At 40.5% G+C, this 14,102-nt stretch overlaps 1 pseudogene; it reads left to right on the forward strand.

The window, feature by feature from the left end:
• The first annotated feature begins 10,855 nt into the window (after positions 1–10,855).
• On the forward strand, positions 10,856–12,868 carry LOC143561102 (cystathionine gamma-synthase 1, chloroplastic-like; annotated as a pseudogene).
• The last annotated feature ends 1,234 nt before the right edge of the window (positions 12,869–14,102 follow it).

Here is a 14,102-nt window from a genome sequence, read left to right on the forward strand (position 1 = left end):
TTGAATGTTCTTGTAAACACCCGAAGGGTTTTATTAACCGCAAATCGCTCCGGCGAGTATTTCAACCCTTCGTGGTGGCGAAACAACATAATGATCGTTAGGTTATACTCTTCGGTGAAATCAGGGTGAATTTGGAAGAAAATTGAGTAACTGCCATTACCGAAATCTTTAACCGGAGGAGGATATTTCCAGGCTTTACTGGATAAGTCAGTTTCGAAGTAATCACCACCCAAACATCTTGGAATTCCGGACGTATCCAATGTCTGGATAACATATTTGTGGACATCTCTAGTAAACAATTCAATTCTTTGATCAACATAATCCAAACCCGGGATAAAGATATCCTCGCGGGGAGCCATCCACCGTGCAAGTAAGTCCGACTAGTAATCCGGTTCCATGTCAGCAGAAACCCAGTTGGGGTTTACTTGTTTTCCGATGGAATTCAGGTAGGAGGTGGTGGTGTTGAGATTTATGATAGTTTAGACGTAGAATTTGGTTAGGAAATCTTTGTTGCTCCTTTTGTTTTAGAAAAAATAAGTATGTTATGAAAAACTGGAAGAAAAAGTGAAGTTAATTCAGCCTTCAGATGTAGTAGATTAATAAGAAAAATCCATAATTTTGATTAAATTCAACATATGAAAAGAATTATATTTATTATAGCGTACGTAGTCCTATCAAATTGTCAAATTCTTCCCCCGCATGCCACGTAACCGTCACAACAGTTTTTTTTACGTTCATCGGTTTTCCCGATCTTTTCTTATTTTTCCTCAAACGTCATGGTGTCCTCCCATTTTCTCCCATTTCTTTCCAAATCCCAAAAATAACTCAAAATGAAATTGGGATAAACTGGCTTGTACAACCAGAATTCCATGGTAAAATGATTTTGCACTACTTTGTTTGCAAACCCTTTTGCCCTACCCTTTCTGGTATAGTTGTGAAGAAACACTAATTGACCTCGGGCAGATTACGGATAATCTGGGGGTTAAATAGAAGTTTCCCACGAGGATGAGGTCCAGCAAAGAAAGTTGTTCTTCAGGTGACCTGCAAAACAGACACCGTAAGCTCGTCACTGAGAAGGGGGGGATTTCCTCCTTGTGACCACCCTCCGGCGTGAGAATCAGACTAGATTGCTCTGAATATAAGTGTATATTAAGAGATTGCTAGAGAAGATAAGATAATGAGATATCAGATCCCCCTTACCATTCCAAGGTGTTGGAGTATTTATAGCCGAAGGTAGGTTTCCAAGAAGGTACAGCCGGCTGAATAGTATTCCTGTTCTACCAACAGTGGGCTACACACAAGCCATGCTGGTTGGTGGATAGGCTGCGGCCGATAGTGACAAGGCCGGCTGTATACTGTTCCTTTACTGCCGGCTATGCACTGTTCCACCAACTGTAGGCTACGCACGTCCCACAGTGAGGGTTGGTGAGTAGGCAGCGGCTAATAGTGACAAACAGTACTAGAGGGTGCTCCTCCTCGTACTGTTGTCGGTGAGCTGTCACCCTGTGATTGGTTCATGGGCTGTTTTGGTCAGATCGTCTATTTTGCCCATACCTTGGCAGGTAAGTACAAAAGATCTTCCAGAAGCATACGGACTGACTCATTTGGGCGGGAGTATTCCCGCCTTGCTCATTCCCTCAGGTGACATTACTGAAGTGTCAAGAGTTAGTGCCTTGTGCGTGTAGCCTTGCTATTAGTGCGGGTAGCCTTCCTTGATGGCTTGTATCCGCAGCTGCGGGAACAAGCGGGGTACTTCACCATTGGGAGGCTTTCCCTGCGGGAACAGCTGGCGTACTGCGCGTAAGGTCTTCTCTGGGCATGGTGGGTCCTGCGGAAGCAGTTGGTCCTTGCGCAGACGTCCCTCTTCAAGGTGAATCTTGCGGGTCCAACTGGGCTCTGCTGGGACCCACCTCTTCAAGCCCCCCCAGTCCAATGTTCTTCTCATGAATTATTAATAAGTGAGGTGAACTTTTGGACTTTAGCAAGGGGTTTTGAAAAGGGTTTTTAGTTTTAAGGTTTTCCGTTGGGATTCTTCCCGCGGTTTTCCTAATGCCACGCAGAAATTCCCGACTTTTCTGCTTGATCTTTGGGTGTGATGCGGGTAGGTCTGTAACCTCCTCGCAAGTCAGGAGTGTTGAGTTCCACTTGTGTAGATTCTCCATGAGGTTTTGGTAGTTTTGAACATAGTGATCAATTATGTTTAAACAACCAATTCCATCTTGGAGGTTCAAACAGTCTAGTTCTCGACGTTCCCGCTATGCGGGGATGTTATTCCCGTTTCCGCAAGCACTGCCTAGAAGATCCTTCTTGGTTTCAATTCCCTGCGGAGTGCTAGGTATGTGAAGGGTTTTGCCTTGACACTGTACCCGTACTCGTCTTATAGTTACTTTACTTCCAAGGTATTCCTGGCTTCAATTCCCTGCGGGTGCTAATTATGTGAAGGGTTTTGCCTTGACACTGTACTCGCACCCGTCTTATGGTTACTTGGTTGCCGAGGTATTATTGGCTTCAATTCCTTGCAGGTGCCAAGTATGTGAAGGGTTTTGCCTTAACACTGTACTCGCACCTGTCTAATAGTTTCTTGGTTGCCAAGGTAAGGGGTATTTTCCCGCTTACTTTTGAATCTTTTTGAAATTCGAAAAGTTGGTGAAAGGGTAAGAACAGTCCAAACTATTGAAACGTCATCCGACGGTTTCTTCTGACAGTGTCAGGACGTGCAGGAAGTTATGGCGACGTGACAGTATATAGTCATTCCAGGCGCTTTTTCAGGCGCGTGGGCGCGATTTTTCGGGCGCGTGGCCGCGAAATTAATGGCACGCGTCCTTTCAACAGCTGTTGCTAGCTTGCTCTTTGCCACGTGTCATAGTTTCATTGCACCTGCGATTTCTCTCTCTTCCGCATTAAATTCATCGCATTAATTGCGATGAGTATATAAAGGGGGAGAGGGTCCTTTGTAATTCACACTTTCACTTCTCTCTTCATCTTCTAAACGATTTCCGGCGAATACTCACTATTCCGTCGAGCATTCTTCTGAAATCGTTTCTGTACATCCGAAACATGTCTTCTTTTGCCGAGGAGTCTGACGTGTTCGTCGAGAATCCGTCGTCCACTTCCGATAAGGATGACAAGAGTACTGCTGGCGAGTGCCAGTGTGCTCTTCCGGCCGACCTCTATCGGTACGTCGTCCGGAAATTCATGCTCGAGCCGTTCGAGCCTGAGTTTCCGGAGCCACACCAGACGATGTACGATGCCCCCAAGGGCAAGATAGGGGTGTACGCTGCATTCTTCGTTTATGGGAATCTCAGGTTCCCATTGACGAAGTTTGTATACCGTGTCTTGGAGAGGCACGGCGTGCATCTGACGGAGGTACACCCGATGGCGATCGCCAAGATCCGCCACTTTGAGTGGGTGTGCCTCATTCTGGGCGTGGAGCCCCACGTAGATCGGTTGATGACCTTCTACTCCTGGAGGTGCATCCAGGGGTGGTACACCTTGGTCAATCGGATCAAGGGGTTGAAGATCTGCGCTACCGAGCGCAGTCTTCGGTCGTGGAAGCGTGAGTTTTTTTATATCTCCGCTCGCGTCGTCCCCCTTGCGATGACCTTTAAGAATGGGAGAGCACTCCCCGCCCTTCACGCCCTCAACTACCAGGAGGCGGAGTGGTTCGCCAAGATCTCCCGGGTCCAGACTCCGGTATACCGCTTTGCGGAGTCTGGGATGGTGATGCTTGGGATGAGCCGGGTGTGGAAGGAGGCGTCGCAGGTTCCCATCGTCCTCGAATACGGTTTGAACTCTGTCCCTTACGGTATGATCTGTCTTCTTTGTTGATATAGGTTTTTCTTCTAACTGTTTATTTTTTTTTTTTTTTTCAGAGGGGAATGACTTGCAGTCACTCCTGCATCCGCGGGAGGCTGATGGTCCCGCTCGGATGGGTACTCGTGCTCTAGATGAGAATGAGTTGCCCATCCTTGAACAGACGGCGGATCGGTTCGTGGAGGTCTACCCGCCAGGCCACGAGATCCTGAGCGCCAGGCGGCCAGGTAAGGAGTTATTCAACCCTCGACCTCTCAATGCTGAAACCTCTGCTGGAATTCCTCTAATCTTGTCTTCTGATGAGGAATCCGCAGATGGTCCTCCTTTGGTGCGGAAAAAGAAGGCTGCCGGCGGGAAGGGGAAGGCGAAGGTTGCCTCCACTGCCGATCCGGTGAATCGGTCTGATTCAGAGACCGAAAGCGAGGAGGTGGCGGGGAACCCTGGTGGTGATAAGACCACTGCTCCGGAGGCTGCGACGACTGTCACCTCCGGGCAGCCCAGGATGACGACGGTGAGCGGCGTAAAGAGGCCGGCTCCATCGGGTTCGTCCCCGCCTGTTCGCACTTTTAGGCTCAAGAAAACCCGTAAGTACAAACTTCCTTTACTTTTAACTTCATAGCTTTCCATCATTATACTTATCTTCTTTGTGCAGGCGTGGATGCTACCGCATTCCAGGGTGGAGCGGGGAGGAGCACCTCCGGACCCATGACGGTAGGTTTGGTCAACCTACCTGAGGCTACAGGTGCGTAGGGTTCTTTTGGCCTTTTTTTTATATCATCTTTTCCTAACTGCTTTTTTTTTTTTGCAGTGTCGGATTCCAATGAAGTGTATGTTCCACGATGGAACATCCGCCGAGGAACAACCCTTCGCACGCCTGTGGAGTGCGTGGAGTGGGCTCGTCACGCAGCTCCCAGTGGTGCGTTGGGGGAAGCAATGGCTAGCTACCAGGAGGGTAGGCTAACCAACGAGCTTCGGATTCTCCTGGCCCGGATGCAGCCGCGCGTCGAGCTGCTTTGTCGTGAAAACGACAAGTTAAAAGCAGCTCGTATCCAAGAAGTAGCTCAGGCGCGGGCTGTCCGGGAGGAGAATAGGAGGCTCTCCGCCGTTGCGGCGGAGAAGGAGAAGGCCTTCAAGGCCCTTGAAGTTGAAGTTCAGGCCCGTCTCGAGGCCCGTTCCAAGGCTGCCCAAACTGTTAACGAACAGCTTCGGCTGGCTAAGGAAACTGCACGGAACGCAACTGAGAGGGCCACCAAGGCTGAAGCTGTTGCTGAGCCTCTACGCCTCGAGAATGAGGAACTTAAAGCCAAACTAGAGGCGCTCCAACAAGCTCATGATGCCTTGGCGATGGAAGACGCCAAGAAGCTCCAAGAGATCTTGGACCAGAGGGGGGTGCTTGACCACACTGAGCGGAAGCTAAAGGGCGTTGAAGAGGCTGCGGCTAAAGAAGTGTTGCTTGCCAACCTCAACAAAAGTGAAGCCGAACGCGCCCGTAACCAAGCTCAAGCTGCCCTCCAGGAAGCTCTGGTTACCAAGGAATGGCTTCTTCGAGAAGCGTTGTCTCAGGTATGCGTAATTTCATATCTTTACACTTTTCTTTGTACATAGAAAAGGTTCTGACACTTGTATTTTTTCTTGTAGGTTGTGCATCGAGTCTTCACGGACACATCATACGACGATGCCATGAGCGCAGCCCTCAACGCTTCTCATGAGGATGGGGAAAAGGCCGGCTTCCTGCTTGGTCTAGGGTTCGTTGAGAAAGGCATCCCGCCTTCCAACTTCCCTTTGTATGATGTGGATACTGAAGCTGTTTATGACCAAGCAGTGAACCAGTATGCTGCCTTCCCGCATCCGGTGGTGGAGAAGGTGAACAAAGTTGCTGCTGCTGATGATGGGCTAGCTATCCTTAAAGCTTTCCTTGAACCGCCACGCTCTACTGATTGTGCGGGTCCAAATGGAAGTGGTCCTGAAGCTTGATCCTGAAGATCCCTTTCCACCATTAGAGTAGATTTTTATTTTTGTATAGCTTCTTTTGTATGCGGGTATGTACCCAGCAATCTGTAATATTTGAATTTCGGTGGAATAAAGATTATTTGCTAATTCCTTGCCTTGTTTATTTTACGCATATTTTGATTTAACTTAGCAATTTCTTTAGTACTTAGATAAGTTAACTTTTTAACGTGGCAGATTATAAGTTTAAGTTTCGCTTCCTCTTTCGTGATTGTGCGGGTATGACCGTCACTTTCACTTAGTAGGATGGCTAAACTTTACTTATATCTGTCCTGCGTGGAAGTTTTCCTCATCTTTTCCTTAGAAATTTTCTAAGTATTTTGAATAAGTTAGCCTTTGTACGCGCGGTTGTTAATAGGTTAATGTTCGGTTTCCTCTATCATGATTGTGCGGGTAGGACCGTCACTTTCATTTAGTGGGATGACCAAACTTTACCTATAACTGACCTGCGTGAAGGTTTTCCTTATCTTTTCTTTAGAATTTTTTTACCGTTTTATGTGTTTATGCGGGTTTTGCCGCCTTCCACACGTAACGACTTACTTCTTCCCATATTTATGCGGTGAATACCGGCATATCAGTGTGGGAAGTTCATAAGTATAAAGGTAAGGCTATCAACACAATGTGAAGGAGAATCATTTCCATTAGAAGTGGCTCTAGGCCTTTTCTTTACAAGTTTGGAATTGATCTACATGTAACATTTGCGTAATTGAGCTCCATTCCATGTTCTTGGGATGGGAGTGCCATCGAGCCTTTCGAGCCGGTATGCGCCCTTTCTCAGAACTTCTTTGATAATGTATGGCCCTTCCCAGACCGGGGCCAGTTTTCCTGAGCGTTGTTGGTTCGAAGCCTCGTTGTTACGCAGTATGTAGTCTCCTACATTGAAGTTGCAGAGTTTTACCCGCGTGTTGTAGTACTTTTGCATTTGCCGCTTGTAGTTCTCTTCACGCGTTGCGGCTAAGTCTCTGCGTTCCTCGGTTAGCATAAGGTCTAACCGTCTTTCCGCATCGTTGTCTTTCTGGCTGAATCAAGACCCTTGGTGAGGGTAAACCAATTTCGACCGGGACCATGGCTTCAGTGCCATAAGTGAGGCTGAACGGGGTTTCTCCCGTACTGGCCTTTTTCAGCGTTCTGTTTGCTCAAAGGACGTGCGGAAGCTCGTCCACCCAGCCGGATCTGTGTTCCAAGAGTCTTTTCTTTATGCCTTCGACGATGCTCTTATTTGCTCTTTCTACCTCACCATTACCCTGCGGGTGCGCCACTGAGGTAAATGTGTGAGTGATTTGAAGTTCTTCCAGCCACTTTTGTAGCTTCTTGTCAGGCAAGTTGGTGCCGTTATCGCTCACCAAATTCTGTGGAAGTCCAAAACGACAAATAATAAATTCCCAAATAAATTTTTTGATATGTTTCGCGGTTGTTTGGGCTAAGGGTGAAGAGAAATAATAAATTCCCAAATAACATTTCGCGACAAATAATAAATTCCCAAATAACATTTCGGATTTTTCGTATTTGTATCGTTTATGTTTAAACCGATTCGGGAATTTAATTCGGATCTTTCAAACTATTTAAAACTTGTATTTTCTGGTATTTAGCTTAGTTTAACTTATTTTATAATTAATTCATAAGTTTTAATCATGCCAAATAGTACTTAGAAATTCTTAAAATCTCTTAAAATGGCTTAAAATACATTTTTCAAACTTTAGGGACTAAAACTGCCAAAAAAAAGGCTGATGAAAACTCCCCTTTTGCGCGGCGCGCAGCAGCGTCTGTTCAGCTAAATTTGTTTCTGATTCTCGTTAAATGCTAAATCTTTCCCTAAATGACCCTAAATCACGAAAATTGAGTTACAAGTCATTTAATATGCTATTGAAAAGTGTCTAGATTCATTCTTTGTGATTTGATCGATATATTAAAGATTACAAGACTCGATTCTGTCATCAATATGTTATTCGGTTACCTAAACGAGTCAATTTCTTGTTCTACAAGTTATACCTCTTCCTATATAATCCCACCACATCTCCAAACCCTAGAAATTACTGAAATCCTAACTCTCAGCCTTTACCCTCATTAAACCGATCAATTTCACCTTCGTTTTTGCTATATTACTTGAAGTTACAAGGTGCTGTTTGACTTTGACAATTTCTGACCTTTGACTCCGTTTTCCCATCAACTCAATCATTATCCGGGTAAGTTGTTAACTGATGAATGGTTCATCATTACTCACTTGTCAATACCTTAAATCAATTTTTTAGATTGAGGGGTATTGACAGGTCAATTTGACTCTAACCCGTTTAAGGGCATATTGGTCAACAACTTTGACCAATCAATTTCTCACACTTCTGGTCAGAACCGAATTGTGGTCCAGAATACTTTTATTTTTGTTTCGAGATTTTAAGACTACTGACTAAAACCCGAATTCCGAATCATTGTTCGGATTATGGTCAGTACTAGCTCGCTTAAACGTTAAATATCTCATAACCGGAATTCTCGACATCTGATTGGATCTATTCCAGCGGCTACGTTCTCGGTTTTAATCATAGTTTATTATCTCTAGGTTTTCGGTCTGTTCGGTTTATCTCATTCAGCACTTAAAGGACGGTTCGTTCGTTTAATTGTGTATATATTCTATTTCTCGCATACTCGCCTAAGCAATAAGGTGAGATATCATTCCCTCTATTTTACTGTTTTCAAATGTTTTGGGGACATATGCATATCTAATTCATATTTTTATATTCTATATATGCACAAACCCGTAAACATAAATATTGTGTGTATTTCAATTAAATTCTAATTACTATTTGTTTAAGTGTTATTTTATCACATTCGGAGAGGTCATCATAATCACATTAAAGTATGATCACACGCCGTTCTAGTAGCCAAAGCCCGTTCGCATGGCGATGGTCAACCAACAATCATATTTATATGCTGGTCTTAGTAGCCAAAGCCGGCTCGCATGGCGATGGTCAACCGAAAATCACATTTGTATGCTAGTCATAGTAGCCAATGCCCAATTCTCAAGACAACGGTCAACTGACACATTATTTGCTCACGGTTTGATTGATTTTACTCACATTATTTTGTTTGCGCATTTATCATTTATTATATATATATATATTAGTGTCGAAACTGGTGATCATCATACTCAACATGTATTGTTGACAAATCTCTGTTTATTTTCTACACATATGCAGGTTATCAGTTGATTTGAAGCTAGGGTGAAGAACACATAGAAAGACCTTGGACAATAAAATCAAGAAATATTTGTATTTTTATTTTGTTATGGATTATTTATTTGTTTTCGGTTATATTGTCGTATTTGAAAACTTGTGCACTTGAATTAAAATTTAAAATAAATAAATAAATTAATTAGATATTGTCATATTTTATATTGTATGATAGTATCTTGTGGGCTGTGAACCAATGGTACACACCCCGGCAATAGTGGTAAAAGTGTTGATGTTACCAATCAAAAACCTAACCTTTCACTTCAAGTAAAAGAATTTCTTTCAAGTTTAAGTTCTTTCATTTGTTGAAATTTAAAATGTCGTTTTCCTCGCACATCATACGTTTTCTATATTTTTTAAAAGGCCTTTGTGTATGTATTTTTGGTGTGTTCCTTGTGTCACTCTGGTAATTTACTTGTTTCACCAGAAATAGCAGGGAAGGAAGAAAGTGCGATGGTCCTGATCATGCATAGAAGTTGAAAATTTAAAGAATAAATTGACAAAAAAAAGTTTTACTTACGTGTGAATAAAAGATGTTTTTTTGAAAATTAATCAATTATTGAACTACTTATTCTATTGATTCACTACTCAGATTGGAATTATTGGTGTTATGTGTTATTCTCCGGCTTGGGAGGATGTGTTTGGGCGGTTTTGTTTCTGTGTTGGGTGTTGGTTGGTTTATAAAAGGGACATTTAATATATCCTCTTACTAACTTTATCTATAATAATATATATAAACGAAACCTCTAAAATCTTTCGTGTCGCGTTGTAGTCGCTCCCCCCTTTTATGAAGGTTGTCATGTTGCTTGATTTCTGCTCTGGTTGATTCAACCCGTTTTTGCCAACGCGTCATGAGTTTCTGGATAGCCAACGGGTGATACCTACAAACCATCATCCCCTTTCTTTCAATCTGGAAACCCTAACCACACACACACCTAATACAACATGCTTACCATCACCATCTCATCGGCATCTCCATCTCCATCTCTAACAAACAAGGACTGCTGCTGCCTGTCTCCGTGAACTACCCTGAACTCGAAAGTAACCAACACGCCGTTCCTTCTCCACGCCCTTCCTCTAAAATTAAAGAGCTGCCATGATTTCTTAAACCATCTGCTGGTAGAACGCAAGCCCTAATTTTATGAACATGCATAACTCTGCTTGTTTGTACTAATTTTGCTTCAACTTTTGATTACTTTTAAACTTTATTTTCGATTTTGCTCATCAATTTGCTCATCAATTTGCATACACAAGATTGTTTTCATTAGTTTTGTTTTATAATTTAAAAGGTCCAAATTTCAAACTTGAGTTTCGAACCGATTCGATTTCGTAGCATCCCAAATGGAATTCTTTTCTTATAATAACTTATAACAAGTACATTTATAAAAGTTTATAACAATTACATTTGCCCTGTAGTTTTGTATGATTCAAGTGTATTTTTAATACACATGAATTTACAAAACTACATGGCAAATTGAAAATGATTATGTGGTCGAGGTATGTAAAATCAACAACCTTTCGTCAATTCACCAGCCCTCAATATTATTGATTGTATGACTATATGAGGCTTTAATCAAATGCCACATATTGATGTATTAACTATATTATCAACTGCAATGGGTCAAATTAAAAATGTTGGTTAAAGGGCCACATCAGTTTTGTTGGATTGTGTTGTTGAATTGCTTGCACTTTGCACCGCTTCTCACTACACCACAAGAAACACTTTACTCCAACTTTCATATATTTTCGTCATGGTATGTCAATTTTTGTCGCAAACCATAAACAATATTTAAATTGACTGTCAACTTTGTTATATGGGTGAAAAGAAAAATGTAAAAAAAACCTGTGAACCCGCTGTTTTATTTAATTCTAACATTTTTTTTAAACTCAGTATTTTGTGGAAGCTGGTGCGATTGCTGTGAGACGTGTTCGTTAGGAAGATTTACACCATGTTACGAAAGCAACAGGTGCAACCGCGGTAATATGCATGAAATACTGCGGTATTTTAGAATTTAAATCTCCTTTTTGTCTTGGTATGCAGGCTTCAGTCATTGACCCTGCAGATATTGCTGGACTTGAATATGCTCTAAATAACCACAAAGTCAGTACTCAGTAGTAGTACAAAACCGAATACAACTTTATTAAAAAGGGATTCATGTATATGTGTTGTTTAATGTTGCAGGTTAGTCTGTTTTTCACAGAGTCACCAACGAACCTGTTTCTAAGATTTGTTGACATTGAGTTAGTTTCACAGCTGTGTCATGCTAAAGGAGCCTTGGTTTTCATTGATGGAACATTTGCTGCACCTTTGAACCAGAAGGCTGTTGCACTTGGTGCTGATATTGATTTGCACTCTGCAACCAAGTATCTGGTGGTCACAATATGTAAGCATCTAATCTATTTTTTTACTAGCATTGCATATGTTTCTATTAACTTTTTTGTTTTATGTTTAGGTGCTTGGTGGTTGCTTGAGTGGTTCTACTGACATAGTTCTCAGGTTTGTATTGTGCATCATCTTTTAAGTGGCACTATTAATCCTGTAAGTATTCTTCATTATTGTTAGCTTTTCATTGTTGAAATCATTTTGGTTGACATTGTTAATGGTGTTATTTTTTTAATGTCAGAATGCTGCATATCTGCTCATTTCGAGGCACATCCAAAGGTACACAGATTAAACAACACGTAATGTTAGAATGTTGAAATCATTTTGGTTGACATTGTTAATGGTGTTGAAATTATTTTGGTTGGCATTGTTAATGGTGTTATTTTTTTTACAGAAGCGAAGTTCCACTGCGTAGAGGATGGCCGAAGTTTTAGAGGCACATCCAAAGGTACTAAGATGAGCCCGGCCCAGTTGGCTAATGTGTCAAAATGGGTCTGGGTGAAAATTTTTAATTTCATGCTATGGGACTATGGGTTCAGTCAAGTTGACACATAAAACACTTTTTTTATGTATTTCTTTCAACTTATCAGTTATTACTTATTTTAATATAATTAGAAAAACTTGTTAGAAACAATATTATAAAATTTTCACCACAATCTACGGATAGATAAAAAACGGATCCAAATTGCCGCATGATGAATCTGACAGTTATTTGTGTTACTTTGACAGGTGAAGCGTGTCTATCATCCAAGCTTGCGTAGTCATCCTGAGCATGAACTTGCAGAGAAACAAATGACTGGTTATGGTGGTGTCGTCAGTTTTGAGACGCCATCGCTGTCAATGGCGCCGGAAGTATGTCATCCATTATCCCCGGTTGGTTCTCCGAACAGTTCGTGTCACTAACAAGCCGTATTTTGGGCTATCGTGGGGGTCACGTTGGAAAATGAGAAGAATCAAAGCAAAAAAAACTTTAAGATTGTGAAGTTATTAGGATTATGTATTGATTTTTACTATTATACCTTATTTGTGTTTAATTATTTATTTTAGTGACACGGCATGTTATTTTGCGTTCTTTCTGCCTAGAGATATTTGGTAGTAAATTTGAATATATATTTTACTGTTGATAATTTGTACAACTTGGCTGTCTGATAACAGACTTATGGGATATGGAAATGTTGGCATTGAACTGGCAAAACGTCTTCATCCATTTGGAGTCAAGATTCTTGCAACAAAACGAAAATGTATATTTTGTGGTGGATTAATATCATCGGAGAACTTATTAATTTGCAACGAATTTCCCCAAATGTTCTTTATTGCGTTACATAAAATAGATTCGACAATGGCTTCAAAGTTAGTTTTACATCTTATATTTGTTTATAAAAATAGTTTTAAGTTTTTGTCAATTGCTAGGTATAATAGCTTTGCAATGAATTATAAAGGTTAGTTATTGTTAAATTTATAAGATCTTTTGTGAATTATAATCATATTGATTATGCATGTAAACGGACACGAAATGTGGCATGTTCATGTTCGATCATTTAACTTTATTGGACACGAACATATAATCTAACAGAAATTTGTGTTCATGTTCGTTCATTAAAACTGAGTATGTGTTCATTTAAGCCTAGATGAGCAGTTCTTGAATTTAAGCGAACATTAAGTTAAACAAACATAATAGAACAACATAAATGAATGCAAATGAACATTCTACACAAACAATAAAATTATAAATTTCTAATCAATCTATAAAGGAACGGACAAATATTTTCATTCAAACAAAAAATCACTGCATGAATGACGGACACAGTAATATTCGTGTATTAAATCTAAACAAACTTCCATACAAAAAAATAAGTAAAAATGAACCAAATTAAATTAAAGTATTAAATCTATACAAAACTCCGTTGAAAAAATAAAAAAAACAACACTAACAAAATTAAAATAATATTCGACTTGCCCGCTTGAGATATATGTGAAAATTAAATTAGGCTTCAAAAATTCAAATACATCAACTTAATCGAAGCCCAATGCACTACCAAGCGTTGTATACATTCATGAGAGCCCATTCAAAGTGATGCATTAAACAGCATATATGTTCCATATCACTAACCAAACCTAACAACTCAACGTAAATAAAACACTAAAACAAAACTTTAACTCCAACTAAAAACATAGCATATTTTATACATTCATATGGGCCACATTGAATTATAGAGTTATGAGAGCCCATTTAATATGATCTATTAAACAACACATATACGTTTCACATGACCACCTAACCATAATAACTCTATACAAACATGTATAGAAAAAACAAACTAAACTAATATATTCACAATAATTTAAAAAATAAAAAATTAAACTAGCCCGCGTGCTTACATATATACTCAACTCAAACTCAAAAAAAACTACATATATCTCCTTTTTTAAAGCTGAAAATATCAAATTTATCCATTTTGATTTAATCTATTAAAATTAAATTGTAGAATGACCACCCTACCCCTTTTTTTATTTATCATAACTTAAACATAACTTTATCAATTTTTTACTAAATAGTTCTATTTTATTATAATTCAAAACGAAAGACAAACAAATTGCTCAAATCTTTCACAGATCGTTCTAATCAAATACCAATCCTATTTTATTATCAAAGTAATTCTATTTTCTTAATTTTAAAA

The sequence above is a fragment of the Bidens hawaiensis genome, unplaced genomic scaffold, assembly GCF_021521415.1.
Source record: "Bidens hawaiensis isolate Kalapana, Puna unplaced genomic scaffold, B.hawaiensis_p1.1 tig00001143_1, whole genome shotgun sequence".
Lineage (NCBI taxonomy): Eukaryota > Viridiplantae > Streptophyta > Magnoliopsida > Asterales > Asteraceae > Bidens > Bidens hawaiensis.